Source organism: Crocodylus porosus, unplaced genomic scaffold (genome assembly GCF_001723895.1).
Source record: "Crocodylus porosus isolate Cpor-Errol unplaced genomic scaffold, CroPor_comp1, whole genome shotgun sequence".
In the NCBI taxonomy this organism is placed as follows: domain Eukaryota; kingdom Metazoa; phylum Chordata; order Crocodylia; family Crocodylidae; genus Crocodylus; species Crocodylus porosus.
The window spans coordinates 83087716-83110531 of NW_017728947.1; positions in this window are offsets into that span (position 1 = coordinate 83087716).

The following is a 22816-nucleotide window of genomic DNA, read 5'->3' on the forward strand; positions in this document are numbered from 1 at the left end:
AGGCTGGAATGGTATCCACTGCACTGTGACGGACATGCACTCCACCTTTTGACCTCTTTCCCCCTTTTCCCTTATGTTGTGAACAGGATGCTCTTTATCTTGCTTTACATGATGATTGTTTCTCATCACGTAGCTTCAGAAAGCTGCAGGATACAAGTGTCTTAAGAGAAGCAGTGCTGAATTGCAGCTGGAAAGTGAGAACAGAATGGTCAGCCTCAGCTATGAATATTATGAATGACTGCACTGGAAACCATGATAAATGGAACCAGCAGTTCACAGCTCTGTAACAGTCTACTGTAAGCCCTTGCACTTACTTGTACAGTAGGTTGGCTGTAGTTTGTATTAAAAAGCCTCTTTACTCCTGTATATATGTTATTAGCTGCATCTTTCAAAGGTACCTTCAATGTACTGAGCTGATTAGACCAATCCTTTGTCAATCTGTGGTTTTGAAAGCATTTCTTTGCTACACTTATTGTTTGATAGAAAGGATATCATTAGATCACTCCATGTTGTTAGGTGTTGATTGGAGTGTGCTTTCCAAGCTTTCCATTTTCCTGCTGAAATTTTACCATTTACAGTCTTAGGGCTTTTAAATCACATTCAGCATTCAAAACCACAAAGCCTGCTACTTTTTTACCAGGCTCTAATCAGTATTTGTCTGGATAATCTGTGGCTCCAAATCATAGCATGTACATGCTAATTACTGAAGGCACTCAGATACCTTGAGCGGGGAGGACATCTGCCCCTTGGTGTACAAGTGAAGGGGTCACTTTTTCCTATGATATATAATTTTTGCTTGAATGCTGACAAAACTTCAATTAATCAGTTGTATAGATACATGGGTCTCACTGGTGTCCGAGGTAAGGAAATGTAGTGTGCATATTCCTCCTCTGTTTTGGGGGGTCTTTTTTTTACAATTACTCCTTATCTGGGACATCCCCCCCCCCCAATATTATCTTATCTCCTCTTTGTTAAGCTGATTTTCTATACTGTGCTCAGTGCCACAGGATCTAGGTAGGGAACTGAATATATGTAGACTAATAAGCCTCTCTTTATAAAACATGCTGTCTGTGCTTGTTGATATAATAATGTGATGATTTGGAGAATCTATGTAGTTTATGAATTCTGTTTGATACTGGGGATCCTCTCTATGTGTGTCTGCATCAAACTACAAACTGCATTTTGAATGCAGGGCTTAGTTGCCTTCTCTGCTCTCTTTTGCCTTCATATTGAAAGAAAACCCACAGGAAGTACCGTGAGGAATTCTTTCATGCAGCACAGAACTAAAAATACAGGGCCATTAAGTTTTGATTATTATTTGTTTAAATAGAGCAACGTACAACAAATAAATAGCTACACCTCTAGGCTATTTATTTTCCCTAGTCTGAAACACAGGGGGTGGTAACTAAGCAACATATCGTCTGGTAGGGGTTTAATTATCTGCTCCAAGAGTCACTCAACAAAAGAGGACAAAGGTTATAAAAGAAAGGGTCTTGGACGCTATTTCAGAAAGGAAGAGAAGATCAAGAACAGGGAGTTGACTGGAGGAGTGAGATGTCACGATTTGAAGGCGAGGCATGAGCTATAGTAGAGGGGCTTGGACTCCAAGGAACACTCTGAGCTGGGTGGAAACAACACATTAGACTGAGAAGAAAAAGGAGGCAGGAGAATGTAAGTAGGCATTCCTTGTTCTGTCCAGACATAGTTAGAGAAATCCTTCCAAAGCCCATGTGTTTATTTCCAGTGAGGTGAACAATAAATTCAGAATGCCCAAAAGCCCGCAAAAGGATATATTTAACCTTCTAGAGGGGTCAGCAGTGGTCCTGGAAGCCTAAAGCAGCTGAACCATGAGATCCCGTTTTCATGAATGGGTAAGAAGATATGCCACTTGAGAGTAATGGGGGACGCTTAGTTTAATGGGTTCCTAACACAGCAGTCTAGTGACTATCCCACTTGGGGGCTGTGTGACAAGTGAATAGTTATTTGCATTTATGTGAAACATCAAGCTCAGTGCCCTACTGTAAGCTCAAGCTCTCTCCATTTCCAATACCTTTTCTTAGTTGTACCATGAAGTATTGCATCATATTGCTCAGATATTATCATCTGAAATTGACACATGGTGCTGAAAATATTTAACAAAGCATCCTTTTAAACTTGCTGGATTATCCACTTAGAAACACATACCACGGAACCGTTCTGCATGAAAGAATGCAGAAATGTCACAGATACCAAACTCCTAGACTAGGAGAACAGGTATTTCCATAAGCTTGACAGAAGGCCATGTTCTGGGTCAGCCTATTCAAAGCATTTTTCATTGGATGTATAGTACAGTTTACTCTCTATATAAGAATCTTTTCTATTCAGGTAGTGTTGTTATAGCCTAATGGTGCATGAATTACGCAAGATGCAAGGATTTTGGGGGGTGATATCTTTTACTGGACAAACTGTATGGTTGGGATAAAGGCATTCTTCATCAAGCCTCTTTTGGGTGGATGGATACCTGATTGTCCTCCATGAGATAAGGAATGTAGCAACACCTACCCTGATAACACATATACACTTCTAACAGGTTTGTGCACATGCATCACCAAAGCATGCCAGAAGTTTCAGGTTAGAATTTGATGCCTGGTTTAAAAGCTCTTATTAGAGTTTGTTAATGCCAGACAAACTTTATGGCAACTTTACAAAATCTGAGTAGTGTTTATTCAGATATTTCGAAGCACAAAAGGATGAATTCTATAATGAGAATGCAAGACATATTTTCCCATAGTTTGGGAGTGAAGGTTTAGAGTGCTAACATCCAATTGGCATCTATCTCTAGCCTAGTTGAGCTGTGCCCCTTTAGGAACCCATGTCCAGCACCTCAAGCTGTATAACAAGTCACTATGCAGACTAGTCCCCATTTATTTCAACAGGACTAATCAGAGGGAAAGTGATAAAAATATCACTCAAGGACCCTAAGCTTAATGGGCAATTAGGCTAACACAGTTAATGCATGGTAATTACTATAGCCAACACCTCCCAATGAGCTATATGGCTAACATCACATCTAGTTGTCTTTAATTCTGTAGCCTGAATTATCAGGCACCTATTTGCAGGTGGCCATTTAGAGATGGCCTTCAGCATAAGCCCAAAACAAGACTTATGCCCCTGGAGATACAGCAAGGTGCTCTAACTGCTTTGCTACCGTGGCCCAGCAAAGGAGCTACATGGCAGGGAAAATTTATTCCATTCAGAGTGCCACTGCTGAGGCTCTGGCTAGTGTTCAGAACTGCTGGGAAAATAACATTCAAATATTCAACTAACCTCACAGCTACTGTCCAGACCATTGCCTAAAATAATAGCTGTTCTCTGTTTGCATCAGTTCTGCAATATATTGGGGTCTCTGGAGCTGCATAAAGCCAAACGCCTGATGACTTTCCTAGATCAACCCTGTCCAACCTTTTCCCTCACAGAACTGGAACTCTTGTTCCATTGCAACATAAGAGACACAGGCAATAACAAGTTTTCAGCTGATCCCTGGCAAAGGGGTTTAAGTGTTGCAGTGGGTGATATGACAGTCCCTTACACTGGGGGTCATAGATCATGGATAAGAGGATAACAATAAAATAACCTCCAAGTAAGAGAGGATGTTTTTCTATTAAAATAACATTTGGAGAAAAAGGTTTCATGCTATGCACTGCACACACACAAACAACTAAAAGGCATTCTCTTCCCCAAAGGCTTAGAATCTGTATATATGATGAGATAGCAATAGAAGGATGAAAGAAGCAAACAAATGGATAAGCAGCAGAAGGTAAACGAGGACATAAGTTGTTTATTTACTAGGTTTGATTAAAGTAATTTTCAGGGCCTGATTTTAATCTTGGACCTGTTTCACTCCAGCATAATTTCCTTGGTTTCAGTGGATTTACATGATTTCCACTGATGTAATTGCCAGGCTGGCAGTGGCAGGGGAAGGTGTGCTCCCACGACCCGCTTTGGGGCTCTTCTGGAAACCTAGGCCTGGGCGGCGGGGGGGAGCCAGTCGTGACAGCAGGGTGTTGGGGATATACTTGTCTATGCCTGGCAGCCAATCAGGGGTGGCCTGAGTGCTCAGCTGCACTCAGCAGTCTCTGGCTGCTGGTAGAGCCTGTGGGGCCTACTGGGAAGCATGCAGGAGTGCCCCAACCTAGTAGCCTTGCCCAGTGCAGGCAGTCTGCTTGTCTCCATTCCTCTCATCACAGAGCAAACATGCATTCTGTTCACTCCCAATTTAACCTACACCACTTCCAGAAGCCTGCATAGGTTTGACTGATTCTGCCTCCGGCTTTATGAATCTCTGTACCAAGCCTTAAAGATGTAATTAACTGTTTAATCACATGACAAGCGTAACATTTGCCAGGGGTCTCTGGTTCTTAGAGTGCAAAGGACTTTACCTGGGCATCCTTTTTGAACCCTGTAACCATTTATCTGAAACCCAAATTATAAAGAAAAACCAGCATATCCATTTCTTCTTTTCATTTCTTCCAGGTGCACCAAATGATTTTCTGTGAGTGACATGCACTTCCTTCAAAATACCTGCATTAAAATCACTGTAAAAAGGAAAATAAACAGATAAAAAGAAAAATGCAGTTCTGCAGCATATTTGTCTTGAAGAGTAGATTAAATAAATGGCTTCACTGAAAGCTATCAAGCCTGAGCCATGTAAGACAGTAGAAATGAATATGCGTGTGTACAAAACATTGTGAAATCACACATTTTCCCAGCCGCAGTTAGCAAGTACATGAATGGCTTAATTATCTTCCCACTTATACAAAAAGTTTAATAGAAGAGGCACTCAGAAAAATAAAAGTGAAACTCCAGATGCAATTACTAGACTTTATCTTTATCTCTCCAAATTGTAGACTGTTCCACATTGCATTTCCTTTCATCAATACATTAATTCATCACATGTATATTTTGCAAGGATTATATGTACAGAAACCAATCATTTATGCATCTGTTATGCCTCATGAACCACTTAAAATAAAATAAATTGACTTTACTTTAATCTGTGTTCTTAATTCACAAATTTCAAGCAACTTTTACAATCTACAGAACTGTAGAAAACTCAGATATAAAATTTACGTAATTTACATATATATTTTCAGTTATTCTTTTATAATCTATGCAATGTAATTATCAGTGCACTGCTATAGATAATTTCCCCATAATTTTCTTCCTCCTACATCATGCATTATAATCACTTTCATCCTCCATACCATGTGTGCTGGTATCTTCCTGCTCCCCCTCCACCCGGAGCTCAGACAGAAACTAGAATATATTAAATCAAGTGCAGAACTGGTTTTCATTTTTGTGGTAAACGTTTTTTATTACAAAGAAAATAGATTTTCAAGCGTGAACTCTAAGGTCTTGATTTGATTTAGCTTCATCAATTTACTTTCAAAGTCTTATCTTAACCCAAAATCCAGAGTCCAGTGCCCAGCCAGAATACCCAGATCTATCGTTAGAGGCACAAGTGGATGGAGAGGGAAGCTCTACTGGTTTTATGACCCATGCCACCCCTATACTATATTGTGGGGAGGACAGAAGAATAAAGATAGACTCAGATACTCCACCCCACCTCTATTCCAGTTTGGCTAAACCGAGCGCTGTCCTATCCTTGCTGTTGCACTGTCTGTCCCATTCTGAGTTTCACATCACACAAAGAGTAAGCAACCTGGAAAAGCTTGGAGAGAGTCCAGAGGAGAGCCATGCACATGATCAGAGGGCAGGAGAACAGGCTCTATGATGAGCAGCTGGGAGCCATGGGACTCTTCAGCCTGGAAAACCACAGGCTCAGGGAGAACCTGGTGGCTGCTGATAAGTTTATAAGGGGTGTACATTGAGATCCGGGGGAACGTTTGTTCACCAGAGCACCCCAAGGGATGACAAGGTCAAACAGTCACAATCTCTTCTAAGAACAGTTCAGGCAGGACATAAGGAAAAACTTCTTTACTGTCTAAGCCCCCAAGGCCTGAAATAGCCTGTCTCTAGAGGTGGTGCAAGCACCTACTCTGGACACTTTTAAAAAACCTTTGGATGTTTATCTTGCTGGGATCCTCTGACCCCAGATGACTTTCTGCCCCTGGGGCTGGACTCGATGATCTTCTGAGGTCCCTTCCAGGCCTAACATCTATGAAATCTATGAAACCTCTGTGCAGTTCATCATATTTAGTCCCTCAGAGATCCTGTTGACAGGGGACCTTTACATCAATGCATTAAGGGTTAAACTTGTCTGTGGATTTACAGTAGTGTTAGTGAAATGCATTCTTTTTAATAGGGTTACTCTGGATTTACCTCAGAACAATAGAACAGAGTTTGGCTCAATATTTTTCTGCTAAAAACATAAATGAGGTATTGTAGCTAATCAAAGAAATACCTGGGTATATTCATGTAATGTGTTGTCTTTGATTTACGAATATATATTGGTTCCATGAGAAACAACAGTAAAATATCACTTGTGGAGAAAAAGGGATAATAGTATGTTCCAAAATGTGCAGTCAAGGACACTGTGTGCATAGATATATGTGTATCCCTAAAGCCACCCCATATTTGTGTTTTGCTGTTTTAACTTAAAATTTGCTATCCTCATTTTTTGCTCCTTCTTTGAACTTTTTATCAGTTGAGATCAGGAACAGATTACAGAGGGGTGGTGATAGAGGCCAGCTATGGCCATGCTGTGAGGAGTGGGAAGCAGTAGGGAGGAAGGGAATAACAGAGAACAGAGTGGAGCCAGGGAGGCATATGAGATGGTAGAGACAACGCATAAAGGGCAGTAAAGAGCACTTTGGGCCATGATGGAGTTTCTGGATGACCCATAACAGTTGTCCATGTGCTGGGATACAGGGAGAATTTCTACGCATGGCCAAACTGGCCTATAACAGCTGTACCACCCCAGCACCAGGTGCCTACCCCACCCTAGTGCTGGCAGTCAGCCCTGCTCAATTTAGTCATATTTGTGTCTGTCTGGAACGTAAACAGAACAATACAGCTCTACCTCCCTAGCATGTAAGTAAAACTTCTAGTTTCTTTTAAATTGGAGAAAAGGGTTCTAAGGCACATGGTTGACAGCCCAGAGGTTGCAAGTTTGAGGACATAGCAGAAGTGCTGGCATGGCCCCATCAGATTGCAATGAATCTGCAGATTCTGCTAAATACATGCTAAATACAAGGGCATGAAAAAGGAACCACACCATCTGCACCCCACTTTCAAAATTCAATATCTGCCCATGACTGAGATCACTGAACCTTCCTGTGGGCTACTGAGTTCCCCCTTATTTGTGTTTATAGCCTGATTCCATACTTGGTCTGGCTGGTTTTGTATTTTGATGTCAGTGGTTTATATAGAGAGTTTACTGTATGGGTTTGGATAAGTATTAAATAATTAAACAAATACCTTTTTTTCTTCCATTCACCTTCCATCTTCAGCTTCCCCAAACTACCACCTAACCTACTACAGGAAGGTAAATCTCTATTGGTAAGATCATTTCAAGATCCATTAGTGCACAGTCTTGGTAGAAGCAGCTTTAGGACTGATTAAAGGAGTTGTCTTCAGGAGAGGGTTAGAGTTGTCTGAAAGGCTGGGTAGGACCCTCTTTTTTTTGTCTCAACCCTTCCTGACACAAATGTTGAGGTCTGCAGGCTTCTTTCCTCTGCACTTTTCAGGGCCCATTAGCTGAATAGCTTCAGGCACCAGCCTTTCCCAAGGACAAATGCTGAGTAATGGCAGCTGATGTAGACTGTTGTGTCCTTTGTATGTGGTGTTAAGATATCACTCATAGCTAAGGAATTTGACAGAAACTACTTCATTTCTTTTTTGATTTCTAACTGATCAGCACTGTATAGAATGAGTTCTGTAAAACAATATGTGGTTGCAATGACCTTGTCTGGAAGCATCTTAAAGGAACAATTCCCTCCTCCACATGCACTCCTCCTAGGACACACATCTTGTGCATCTATCACAATGTCTTTGTCTAATTGTCCAAATGTAATAGTTAAGAAAAGATTTTAAATGATACTGTTTAAATATATGTATATCCCAAAGGATGTACATACACACAGGCATGTGCAAGAATATTGTACAGAGAAATAATTCCCCTTTTCCCTCAAAAATGTGAAAAGTTAGAAGCTTCTACATTATACTCTCTGAGAGCATAGGATGAAATGTGCTAAATCCTGAATTGCTTCCAGCTTTAAGGTCCGGAATACTATGAGTCACTGGACATGAGAAAGGACCCTTTAAAAAAGGTAAGATTCACTTCTTACCTCAGTGCATGTTCAACCTTTGCACATAAGCCTAGAAACTCATCATATTTTGGATTTTAAAACTGGCATTATGACTGTATTAAAACCTTGCTTAGGCCATTTTAGAGGTTTCTAATATTGTATTAGTTAAAATTTCCTTCTCTCCATGAGGTTATTGCAGTAATTATAGCACCTGGCCTTTACAGGGAGAGGAGAAAAGTCTTCCAGTCCCCCCCTTTTTTTTAAAGCCCTTTAACACATTTATAAAATAGTTTTCTTTCTTTCCTGTATCATACATGGCATGTTAAGAATGTACAATCATGTGGTGTGGTATTATAATTGTATCAGTACCCACTTGGGACTGCTTATATATAACTCACTCCTGGTTTTGCCTCTTGTGAATAATACAGAGTGCGTCTACACATGCACCCGACTGTGCAGTTTATACTTGCTAAAGCAAGTACTAAATGACTGCTCAGTAACCGCTAGTACTGAACAGTCCTGGCACCACATGGGTCATTTCTGGCCCTACGGTGCAGCAGCTTGTTCCTACTGTGCAGTAGTGGTAGCATCACTGTTCATTACGTTGCCATAGAGATGAGCTATGTTGCCATAGCTCGTAATTATGGCGATGTGGCTTTTCATGTAGCTGCACCCACAATCATCTCAAATTCATGCTGTGAAAGTTCTTGTTCCATATTTACTACATCTTTCACCATATTTACAACCTTATCCGTAAGAAAACAGAGGCAGAAGCACAGAAAGAAACCAAAGAAGTAGTAGGGGCAGAGATATAAAATAACAACGAATGCCAGGAGCTAAATTGCTTTCATGAGATGCCTCCAATATAAAGGAACTTTCAACAGTTTGCAGAAGTCCATTTCATCCCAGTTAAGTGATTACTTTAATGGAAAAAGAGAACTTGGAAAGGTTATATTGTTTCAAAAGATGAATGAAGGATTCAAGAGAACCCAGTGAAATAATATTGTGTGTGACTGGTTTTATTATTGCTTCTGGGGAGAAGTTCTGTTTGGTTTGGAGAAGGTATTGCTGCAGACTTGCAGTCTCTGTTCTTTCTATGTATTGTATACACCATCAAAATTGACCAGGGTGCCTGTTATGTGGGACATTCGTCACCACAGAGTTGTGTGCACCACCTGCCTGACACAAAATGTTGTTTTTTTTACTGCAAGTAATTTAGACTAGAAATATTAAATCCTGAAATTGAGGGGACAACAAATTATAAAGTAATGCTAAATAAATGAATCCCTCTCCAATTCAAATGTCCCATAGGCATTTTATACTGTTTAATAAATACTGGGATCTGTGCCCTTTACTTAAGCACCTGCATATCAATAGATGTATGCCAATGATACCAGGCAGAATGGACAATCGATCTGATCCAGTATGGCATATTTCTCTTCCTGGTACTCTGCCAAATGCATTTGCCTTTGAGCCAGAGAAAGTTCAAGAGTGCACAATATTTGAAGGCAGCCGCCAGCCCAAAAGAGCTTGACAGACCTGCTAAAACCCCTTGATAGATTTAACAGGATTTCTCAGTCCCAGGTAGTGCATGGAGGGAGACTCACAGCAACGGTAGAACAGGAAAGGAAGTGCTGCACATTCAGTTATTCTTTGAGAGTTGAGATCAAGACCTAGCTCAGCCACCCATAACTGTCATGAGTAAATCTAACGTCTTCTTTCCTTTTATTCCCATTTGTCAGCTCAGCAGCAGTAATGGAGCTGACTGAAGTCTTGGTCTAGCTATACTGTAACCTTAATCACATAGGGCAAAATTCTGTCCCCTTGCCATGGCTGAATAGCTGAGCTTCATGCAGAGAGCTTTCCCAAAAAAGGATTCCCATAGAGGAAAGGAATACTCTTCAAGTTACAGTGGAGAGCTATGAGACTGAAGTAGGCTGTGCAAATCCTACAGCAGTGAATTACTTACTGCTGAAGCAGCATAGATGGGGAAGTTACTTAACTTTTACATGGGAAACCTGGGCTCTGGCTTTGTTATCAACCTGCTGGGTGACCTTGGACAAATTGCTTCATCTCACTGTGCCTCTCTTGTTTTTGCCATGTATGAAACAGGAACAAAAATAGAAATCTTTACAAAACACCTTGAGGTTCACTGATGGAAAAAGCTATTTAAAAGCTAGGTGTTTATATCATAATAGTTCTACAAATCTGCCTGGCATCTATAAGAAAATGTCTTTTTAAGAGGCTCTGTGGTGTGACCCAGTAGAAAGCAGTCATGATGTGATGCAAAGGCTTGTGGTACAACATGTGGATCAGTTAAGACACAGAACTGATCTCAGTTTAAAATGGAATGAAGTAGACGTCTGTTGGACTCCTTGGTTTTGGGTCATTAGTGAACAACACACAATATAAGGATCAGGGCAAATTAAGGAATACCTGGAGTGGACTAATGAAGGAATTTAAAATGCTATCAGAATTGAAATTCTCTGAAACTGTAAAAGAAAGCTAAAGACAATTTAACAAGAGCTGTATTTTATGTCTTCTAGCAATGGGCACCAACAAAAGATACTGTTATTTCTGATAAGAGATCAGGTGAGGCATCCAATATCCGTAATGCTTTTTTAGTTAACTTAGGCAGAAGGAACTACCTATGAAACCACATTATACAAATCTGAGGAACAATTCAGGCAGAACAATGTAGGCAATACAAAAATGAAACGTAGCAAAGTCATATTTTTAATGGGAACCCCCCCCCAAAAAAAGTTGTTTTACTTTTACTCTTGAAAACATAGAACTAAAGATGATCTGACGCCGAAGAAGAAATTTTGTAATGTTGGAAAACTGGATCCTTGATGAAAGCAAGTCGTGATTGGAATCTGCAACAAAAATAGTCAGAAATATTACCGTAAGACTTAGAATTAACCCTTAACATACAGTTTGAATGTGTTGGTCAAAGGAAGTCACCCAGTGGAGAGAACAGCATATGGAATTACACATGCTGTGAAAAACAACACAATCCAAAACAATGTAGCATTGGGCTTAACAAAATGCAAGAACTGTAATGGATTATATCATTTAGCAAAAGTTTTCAAATGCTGGCAAGGTAGGAATAAGGCATAAACAAGAGACTGTAGACAACATCATTAGTTCAGAGGAATTTTTCATAGAAGCAAAGGACAAGCTTGCAAGAGAAAATGAATAGAATATTAACCTGAAAGAAAATGGGGCATTTTAAGTAGGACAAAGATGCACAAGACAATGTGATGCTAGAAATAGTGATATTAGTATGCAAGGAAAGGCTCTAGGCAGTAGAAGGTAAACAGCTAAAAGACAGAGCTTGCAGCAGTGAGCTTATTCCCAGAAAGCAAGTATATGAACTCAATATATGAGTAAACACCACACTGGAAAATACACAATTTTGAATAATACCAAAAAAAGGGCTTTAATTGGGTTAAAAACATACCATTCCTTTGTTTTCATTGCTGTCATTAGAGAAGCAGGGGACAGAACAACTGAGAACATATTTGAGGGTGTCGTCTTCTATGGTATAAAGATGGTCTTAATTGTGTGTGGAACAGATTGGAAAAAGTGTATCATACAGGTAAAGCTCCTAGGAAAATTCACTCAACCTGAGGTGAAGAGACAGGTAGAAAAGAGTTTCATACATTTATTTATAGGCTGATCTAGATAAAATTTGCCATAAACCATTTCTTGATATTGGCAACATAGACCTATCAAACCTATTGTAATGGAAGAACTGGAGACCTATTAGCTATTGTAATGGAAGAACTGGGGGGCAGTCTGCAGAGCTGTGCTGACTGTTGATTTGGACTGCAAGTCCCTGAAACCCCCAGGGGGGGGAAAGGGGAAAAGCAAAAGGAAGCTTGAGGCTTAAGTAAAAGGGAAGAGCAGTGTGCACGGGGAACCTGGGCAGCTCTACACAGAGAAGCGCACAGTGGAGCTGGAGATCTCACTGGCTCAGTCAGCCAGGGCTGTGGACTAAAGGAACTGAACTTGGATTTAGGGGCAGCTGCAGGCTGCTGTTTGAGCACTCTAGAGACTACTTGTTTGGGGACATCTCTGGAGACGTGGGGAGGAAATTAAGGTGCTGAGAGTATGTTACCACAAGGTTGATGTTTCTTTATCTTTTACCTGTTCCCTTCCCTCCCTTATACCCTTTGGCTTGTGACCCTAATCCCTATGTTTTTTATATAAAAGTGGAAATTTCCTATTGCTTCTTGTGCCAGTTTCTGGGGCTGCAGGGTTGGCACACTATAAATGGAGGATATGTAAACTGAATACTAACAAGGGAGAAATAAAGTCATTACGAAAAACTTACTAAAGCATTTGGCAAAAGAGAAGTATAACAAAGTCCATATCTAAGTCATGTACATGTAAAGCCAGGAGTACAGAATATTTTCCTGTCTGAGGTGAGATACAGTCTGTGCCTGTGATTATCAGAGTTGCTGCTGAGGATGAAAACCTTCAAAAGTAATTATGGTTATAGTACAGGGTGCTTTGAACACCAGATGCCCAGGATCTGTTATCAGTTTAAGAGGAGTTCTTAGTATAGTTTAAGAGGAGGTCTTGTGTTAGATTTTGTTTTAAATATCCCAAGATGGTAAGTCCTAAAGTGTTATAAAAACCCATTTAGAGGGATATATAACTATCATTTTTAGATTGCTAAAATCTAAGAGATGTTTTATACAGATCTCAGTGATTTTGAGGATTCTGTTAAGGACTGTTATGCATCCCAAAAATAAAAGTCAAGCATAGGTCAAATCAAGTGAAAGAAACCCACATCAATAGTATAGGAAAAACTGGTACCCTAGAGCACAGTAGGAATATACTTATTCATGTTGGCAGAACCCCGCCCCCCGAAAAAACTTGTATAGACTATTATTCTTACTTCCCTGAGATAACCTTACTAAATGCTTTGAGAGCTATCAAATCTGTGTTTTCTCCTAGGCACACTATACCAGATAAGAAAAAATAGTTCCCTAGGACATGCAATGAAGTACGGGATGTAGACATATAATTGATAGTACTAATTGTTCTCAATCCAAAGAAATGGTATTCAAATAATAAAACTCCTACTTAAAAGACTTTGAAATCAGACATTGCTCCATATTTAGCACTGTTAAATTATAGAACATCACTAATGAAGTATGGGCTGTTGCCTGCTGATATTTTGTTAAACAAACAAATAAAAATGCCTGATGTCAGTGTTACTGGGGACTTACCAATATATTATGAGACAAATAAATAAAAACAATACTCCATAGGGTTTAGATCCATTGGAGCTGCTAGTATTTCATGAGAGTGGAAAACAACTGTTGCAGGTGTGTCACTGAATCATTAGAGGAGAACTTAGGGTCATAGGAAAATAGTGCTGGAAGAGACATCATTTACTCTGACACCACATCCAAGGCAGGATCATCCCAGGCAAGTGTATATCTAACCAGCTCTTGAAAATTTCCCCAGCTTCTCTATGTACCCTGTTCAGTGCTTAACCACTCTCATAGTCAGAAAGTTCTTCCTACTATGCAATCGAATTATTTTCTGTAGCAGTTGAGGCCACCGATCTTAGTCCTGCAGCCACAGAAAACAGTCTATCACTATCCACTTTACAGTCACCCTTGAAGCATTTGACCACTGATATGAAATCCTCCTTCAGTTTTCTCTTATCCACACAAAGAAGCTTTTCTTCCTAAGTGATATTTCCCAGGCCTCTGAACACTTTTGTCATAGAAATCATAAAAAAGTAAGACTGGAAGGGACCTCCATAGCTTATTTAGTCCAATTCATTGCCTCAGGCAGGATTAATCCCTCTATCAGTCTCTACTGGATTATTTTCAAACTGTCCACATCTTTCTTGAAGTGTGGGACCCAAAACTAGACACAATACTCCAGGCAAGGCCTCACCAGTGTTGACTAGAAAGGAAGAATCACTTCTCTTGACTTGCAAGAGACACTCAGGTAAATGAAACCCAACACACTGTTGGCTCATTCAGTTTACAGTACACTGTAATTCCCAGGTCCTTCTAGGATTGCCAGCTCTCTTGAATCTTTCCAGAACACCAGCGTGCCCACAACACACAACATGAACATGTCCGTGTGTTTGCGTATCTCAGTTACAGATTACGGTGTGCAGAATTATATCAAAAAATGTGCATTACTATTACATTTTAAAAAACTCACTGGGCCACTGTATAAATTGGATTCAAATGTTTAATATGTATTTTAATGAATGCTTAATATTCATCTCCTGGGTGACTTTCAGTAGTCTTCTGGAGATTTATATCTAATTCCTGGAGACTCCAGGGCAAACCTGGAGGGTTGGCAACCCTAAGTAGGGCTCCGTGAAACGGCACTGTTCCATCTCAACTTCAGTTTCAAGGTTTGAATGGAACAGTGTTTTGTTTCAAATTTCATTTTGAGTTGAAACAGCCTCACCGTTTCAACATTTCACCTGACCATTTGATTTTGCTGTTTTGAGCTCAAAATGAGTTGAAACAGTGTTGAATCGAAACAGCCGGTGAAATTTCACACAGCCCTAATCCTAAATCCTTCTCTGCAGTACTGCAGCCTAGCCAATCATTCCCCAGTGTGCATTCCTACATGCAATTATTCCATCCCAAGTGCATGACTTGGCACTTGTTCTTGTTGAATTGATTTTGGACCATTTCTTCAGATCATTCTAGATCCTACCTTTTGAAATATCTGCAACTCAACCCAACTTGATGTCTGTGACAGGGTGGCCAAGACACCCTGCCACAGTCAAGTAAAGAAACGAAACTTACCGGAGGACTCTGAAGAAACCGAGCCAAGCTGAGGAGGGAAAGATGCCGTGTCCCATCTAATTAAAGGAACCGGCTGGGGCTGTGGCAATTCAAAGGCTGCCATGGCAAGCCCAGCTGCTAGAGTTTGAGTCTGGGTGAAGGAAAATGGCACAGCAGACAGAAAAGAGAAAAACCACGTTGAAAAAGAAAAACAGCTGTGTCCAGAAGACAGTGAATCAGATGCTGCCATGGGGGACAAGGTGGGGAAGAAAGGGAATTTAAAGAGACACTGAAGGGACATCTGGGGTCAGCCCAGAGAAAAGGAGAGAGAGGTACAGATAAAAAGGACACCGAGAGAAGACAAGAATAGGAACCAATGCTGAGGTTTGGAGGAAAGCCTTGGTCCCCAGACTTACCTGAGGAGAGCCAGTGAAGTGATGGAGGACACCACCCTGCTACTCGGTCCAGTCCCAAGTTGTAAAGAGAACTGCTTCGGGACCCTAGAAGGAAGAATAGATATGAATGAGATTACACCTCCAGGAGAGATGAGTCCATTTCAGGAATGAAGGTAAGGATGGGATAGAGAGACAGCTCTTTTGGGATCCGTGTGGGGAAGAATGGAGCAAGCAGCCAACTTAGCAGGAGACCCCCAACTAGGGGGCTCACAGGACTAAGACCAGACTCTCTGTCTAGTAGGCAAACAACAACAAGGCCGGAGGCTCTGGTGTGGTTAGGGCAGGGTTTGGGAATAGTGGAGCCCTGAAAAGACAAGTGGACCTCTTGAGACTTTAACCAAGCTTTTGTCTCCCAAAGTGTTTAGTACCTCTCCAACCATCAAAGGCATGGCAGGACATGTTAAAGAGCAGAACATGATTGTTACAACAGAGACACAACTCGGCTCCAGGGAGCACAACCCTGCTCCCTTACAATGCCATATGCAAATTTGTTAAGTGTATACCAAATCCCACTGTCCAGATCATTAATGGTTTAGAAACATAAGAAGTTAGGGTTGGAAGGGACCTCAGGAGGTCATCTAGTCCATCCCCCTGCTCAAAGCAGGACTATCCCCAACTAGATCATCCCAGCCAAAGCTTTGTCTAGCTGGGTTTTGAAAACCTCCAATGATGGAGCTTCCACCACCTCTCTGGATCACCCAATCTAGGATTTTACTACCCTCCTAGTGAAAATATTCTTCCTAAAATCCAACCTAAACTTCCCTTGCAACAACTTGAAACCATTTCTTTTTGTTCTGTTAACTGCCATTACTGAGAATAGTCTAGCTCCATTCTCTTTCAAATGCCACTTCAGGTAGTTGAAGGCTGCTATTCAGTCCCATCTCAGTCTCCTCTTCCCCAGACTACATAAGCCCAGTTCCCTCAGTCTTTTTTCATAAGTCACGTCCCCCAGCATCCTCACCATTTTTGTTGCCCTACGCTGGACTCTAATGTGTCCATATCCTTTCTGTAGTAGGGGCCCAAAACTGAACATAGTACTCCAGATGTGACCTCACCAGTGCTGAATAGAGGGGAATAATCACTTCCTTTTGTCTCCTAGCCTTCTGGGGAAGCCCACATAATACCTTATCCCTACTAGACATTTGAGTCATTGATGACTACTCTTTGAGTATCATCCAGCCAGTTATGTATTCATCCTTAGAGTACTTTTCTCGAGTATCTATTTCCTTAGCTTATTAAATGAGAATTTGGTGGGAGATAGCATTGAAAGCCTTGCTAAAGTCAAGGTACGCCACATGTCCTGCTCTTCATCTATCCACAGAGCCCATCACCTTATTAAAAAGGGAAATCTATTTGGTCAGACTTGCTTGGGACCCTAGCCTTACACAATCTATTGGAGTACCCTATGAACCACACCTAGGCATAACTTCTAGAGTGAGCGCCTGGTTTCTTAGATTCTGAGGTCTGGCCTTTTAGTCCCTGACACTCCTCCTATCCCCATTATCCATACTCACTTCAGAAACCTACTTCTGGCCTAGCTGCTGAAGAGAGACTTTTCCTCTTAAAGGGGATTTGGGGTACACAGTGAAGCAGGCAGCTCTTTCTAAACAAAAACAGTATGTGTTAATCAATAGTAATACAGTGGACCACAATACCTAGATTAACTCCTAGATAGTCACTGTCAGGTAAATAGCTCCAACTGTTCTCTCAAGAGTCTCAGGCTCCTCTTGTCCTACCTTCCCTCTCTCCCCCCACTTCCTTTAAGACCATCAGTTTAGACAGCACTACCCTAAATCTTCAACTGCTTGGTCTTGAATCCATTGTCTGTTGGTGTATGCAGATCGGTTTGTTGCTTACAGGATGGTTCATTTTCCCTTAGGTGAGCAATTAGGCAGATCTTCGTAAGTCTGCTTCAAAGCACTCCAGCTCATCCAGGGAAACTGAAACTTAACATAACAGCTGAAATCATTATTTTAATATAATAAAAGCCTTATCATTCCCACCCGTCTGTCCATAATGCTCTGGGCCAACTGCTCATGAGCGTCTTGGAGCCTTAAGACAGACAGAAAGACAGGCAGAGGCAGAGGTGGGGGCAGCTCCCTGCTGCGCTCCCCGCTGTGCTCCCCACTCCGCTCCCCACTACAGGCTGTGCTCCCCACTGTGGCGCGCACTGGGGGACCAGCTGTGTGGAGGTGTGGTTTGCTGCTGTGGGAGTGAGGTGCATGGCTGTGCAGGGGGGGCATACAGCATGACAGCAGGGAGCCCCAAGAAGAGCGGGCATGGGGGCATGGACAATATGGCAGCAATACATGGCTGCAGGACGGGGCACCACTGCTACCCACTCCCTGCATGGTACCCTGTGGCAGCATGCAATGCCCCCTCTGGCACCACACCCCCTCCCTCCTCACATGGCTGCAAGTCACACCAACCCACACAGGGAGCACTAGCTAGCTGCTGCTGTGTGGGGTTGTGATGTGTGGCCATACAGCCACAAGGTGCCACACAGGAAGCCATGGTGGGGAGCATGCCGCGCACAGCTTCAGGGGGCCATGAGGACAGTAGGCAGGGAGGATTGGGCAGCACACACCGGCTGCAGCATGCAGCCGCGGGGCATGGCACATTCTCCTGCTCTCCCCTTATGTGGAACCCTGTGCCCACACACCATGTCCTCCCACACAGAGCCACAAGCCATGCCCCCCATGTGCCATGCCCATGTCCACCCTGCACTGGGAGCACCTGCAAGGCTGTGGGTGGCAGGGTGTGCAGGAAGAGGGTGGGGCATGGTGTGCAGCTGCAGGTGCTGCGTGGGGAGGGGTCATGTGGGATGCAGCTGCTGGACAGGGTGCACCCCCCCACCAGCCGGTTACAGACCATCAGGGGACATGGCATGCAGTTGCAGACAGCCCTGAGGGGAGTGAGCAGGGTGGTGCGGGCATCACCCACTGGCTGCAGCACATGGCCATGGGGTGGGGCATGGCCCCGATCTGCTCTATGCATGCCACACCGTCCCTGCGCTCCATGGCCCCCCCACATGGGGAGCACCTGCCAGTTGCAGCCGCAGGGTGCACACCACACAATGGCAGTGCATGTGGCCACAGGCTGCCACAAGGGGAGCGGGCGTGGCTGTGCAGAGGTGTGGGTGGCTGCCGTAGGGGTGTGGTGCATGGTGCACAACAGCAGGGAGCCCCAAAAGGAGTGGGCACGGGGGGTGGAGACAACGCAGCAGCAACATATGGCTGTGGGGTGGGGCACCCCCCCCCCACTCCCTACACAGTACCCTGCGGTAAAGCACAATGGCCCCTCTGGCATCACACTGAGCATGGGCAGTGTCTGCCAGTTGTAGCACACTGCTGTGGAGTGAGGCCCTTCCTCACACGCCCAATCCCTGCACAGCTCCCTGCAGCTGTACACCACCGTCCCCTGAATGCCACGCTCCCATGCACCCTCTGCCACACTCCAGGGCCATGCCACATGTCAAATGGCTGCAGCTGGCAGGTGCTCTACATGCCTTGGCTGCTCCCTGTGCCAATCACCCCCTGCACCATGCATCCATTCACCACATCCCCTGTACACCCAGTGCCACCCCAGGGCCAAGCCCCACACTCCCCCCGCTGTGGACACTCCCCCTGCTGTGGACACTCCCCATTCCAGGTCCCCAGCCATGCACTGCCCTATGTGTCAGCAGGCACTCCCCACAACATAAGCTGCGGCCATGCAACACCCCCCACCCCCTGCACCACACCCCAGAGCCTCTCCTAATACAACATAGCCATCAAGTGTTCTCTGCACCATGGCCACTCCCCATGTCACACCTCGTAGCCATTCGCTATCTCGCCCCCATGCAGCCTTGCACCAAGCCCCCTTGCTGGTCTCTGTCCCTGGCCCCCCTCTACCCCATCATTCATGACAGGCATTTTGCTAGTTGTAACATAAACACATTTAACTCATAAATACGATAACTAGTACCACAGTCTGTCACAAGGTGTATCATAAACCCCAGAGGCATACATGGTCATCTTCACAGTAGACATTTCATGTGGAAAAGCAGCTTGTCCTATCTCCACATTCCAGAAGTGAGGGAGTTAAAAGGACCAAGTCATCCATTATACCCAAGAAGGTATGAGAGATGGGTGGGCTGCCAGGACATGACACAGCCAGAAATAATAGGATTACTAGTAATAATAGGATTACTAATCGGAAAACATAGTGAAGATCCTTTTAGTAAAGTCCATACAATCATGCAAGGCATCTCAGAAAGTAATGTCTGTTAGTTTAGTTACTACACTAGTTATAAATTACTGAGTAACAGAGAATAAGTAATTCTGTATTATCCTAATAGTAATGGTTAATTTTTCATGTTGTGCTAGTGTAAGACTGAGATTGTACCCACGATGGTCCAGAAATTATGTGAGAGGCAACAATTTCTTTGGATAATATTGGAAAAGTTATATAGTTGGTTGAATAAAAGATATTACCCTAAGAAATTCTTGCCTGGGTTACTTTTTAGTATCTTTATATTTGTCTGAGGCCAAAAGGTATGGAGAACAGCATGCCGGAAAGAGTCTAGCTTGAGTCAGTTGGAACCAGCTGTTGGATTCTGTGGGAACTTGTGTTTTGCAGTGATGATCCATTCAGAAACTAAATGAAGCAGATCTCCATCAAACTCCTTGGATCTGATTAATTTCTAAACTGGCAACTGAATTGCTATCAAAGTAGAAGGGTAGTTGCAAGAAGGATTGGAGGGGAGGGTGATATTTTCTTTCAGAAGCAGATTTCTGGGTATGACACCCACACCTCTATGATTAATTAATGCTGATCCTCAGGAGAGGGTTGCCCATTATAGAAAAGTTTGGGCAAAAATCTTCAGTCCAGCTGATAAAAGCATTATACCTTCATGAGCGCTCCAGCCTCTACTAGTGCTAACAGGCATCTGGAGTGCAGGTTGTGTTTTGCAGCCTCCTTCTGTCAATCATATCCAAGGTGTTTCCTTTCATTTATAGGAACAAAATTACTTATAAGAACAATCTTTATTTTCACAATAACTTTGAGAACAGTATAAACAAAAAGTGTTTCAAAATTGCCCAGTTGCTACAAAATATTCCATCGGCATTTAGAGAAAAAAATCTTGTTACTTCCTTTTGCCCAGCATCTGTAATAATATTTCAGTATGGTGCTGTTGATTCCAGACAACACTTGGTCTCATGGCCAGTTCTGCCATCCTTTCCTGAGATACCCTTGAGATGCTACACTGGTCTGAACCCGTATGGTCCTGGCAATTATCAGGCCTCTGATATACTGTGGGCAGTTCTACATGTGAAATTAGTGTGCCTGAATAAACTCTGTTACAGTTTGCACCTGAGTTTATTGCTCCTGGAAGCAACATTTACACATGTGCTCAGGACTTCAGCACATTGAGCTGAGGTGGTGCAGCCCCAGCTGGTAGGAGGCCAGAAGGTTCAGCCTGCCATCCTGGAGCTGCTCCTGCCTCACTTAATGTGTTACAGAGAGGCTGGCTGGGGCAAGCAGCCCCTGTACTGTAGCACCCTCATGCCCCAACCAGCCCTAGCAATGTGTACACATACATTGTGGTAGAGTAAATAACTCTGCTGTAGGATAGTACTTGTGTCAGGCAGCGTTATCCTGTGGTGGAGTTAATTAATCAACTCTGCAGAAAATAGCATGCGTACATGCCACCAGTTGCACTTTATGCTTCCCTCTTAAAAGGATTAAAATAGGGCTACTTCTCAAGGAGCCAACAATATGTAGGTCAACTTTTGAATTAATATTGCAAAATGTGAAACACACAAGTCATTTGGAAATAAATATAACTTTACAAAATAGTTATTATTACTAGACAATTCCCTGTCAAGAATGATGGGGGGTGGGGGCTAGAGGCAGCTGGGGACAGGCTCGCTGTGCCTCTCCCCCACTGCTTTGGGACTGGGGCTGGGCTGCCCACCCTCTATCTGCTGGCCCTGCACCTCCATCAGCTTGGTTGCTGCTGCCTGCAGGGTCAGGGGGCCAGGGCTAGTGGCCCTGGCCTTGCCACAGGGGGGGCAGGTTTAGCGCACTGACTGGTTTGCCTCATCACCTACTGGAGGCAGGAGGGGCAGTTGGGGACAAATGCCAGGCTCACTCCTCCCACCCTGGCCCTTACTGCTTCAGGGCCAGGGATGATTCCCCCAACCGCGCCATGGGCCCAATGAAAGTACCTGGCATGCTGGATCTGGCCCATGGGCCATATTTTACCTGCCCCTGAGTTAGGCTCTTGCTCTGTTCTGGGGTCTTTTTGTTCTCTTTAGCATTTTTAGTATCTGAAAAGGTTTACTGAAGAACCAAAAAATAAAATTAAAAGATGTGAAATTCCTTCCCTCCCATCTCCTTTCATTAGTTTTCCAAGCATTTGATTAGATTGCCATCTCACTTATCTTAGAGCTGAACTGTACATTTCCTACCTATAGTTATAAAAAGAACCTAAAAATTTCTGTGATCATAAAAATAGAAATGTTATTTCTTTTCCCTGTGTACATATTGCTAAATGCAGACTTTTAGTCTAAAATAGCATGCATTTTAGATGGATGAAAGATATTAAGAAAGGAAGATAGACTTTTGACTTTTTAGACCTTCATTGTATAAAAATAGAAAGGGATAAAAGTACGTAACCCCACAGGAAGCTAGGCAGAAAAAAATGGATGTGGATCAGAAAGAAAGAATACAAGGTCTTCAGGTGAGATCAAAAAGTTACCCCTGTGTAATATATCTGAGAAATAACTGCCATCTCTGTAGAGTTCTTAGAAAATAAGACCTGCAGTACACAGAAAAGGTAAGATATACACATTTCAAGCTTCATATCCCATGACCTGAACCTGTGTGTGGTTCTGACGATCAGAATGCTAAATACAATTCATCCAGTATCTCTTGCTTAGTTTATAACTCCCCAAATGAATCCCAGTCATATACATACATATAACTGATGTACAGTTTTATTATGAATATTATATAATGTAACTGTATACAGTAAATGTATGTGTGTATATAATATATTTTCTTGTCTAGATTTCAGTATAGTTGCAAATTTCTACTCCAAATACCAGCTTAATAGTGGTAGTTTAAGAGTACTCAAGAATGGTAAATTAATATGAAGATTAAAAAGATGTTTTTCACTTAATTACTACATTAGTAAAGCCATAATTGCTCATCATCTGAGCTTTTTGCTTTTTATCTTCCTACTTTCACCTGCAGAATCTTACTTTCATCTCCATCTGTGAAAGACGCATTTAATCCTGGGAAACAGTCCCTGCTGTGTTTCACTGGTTGCTTTATGTAACAC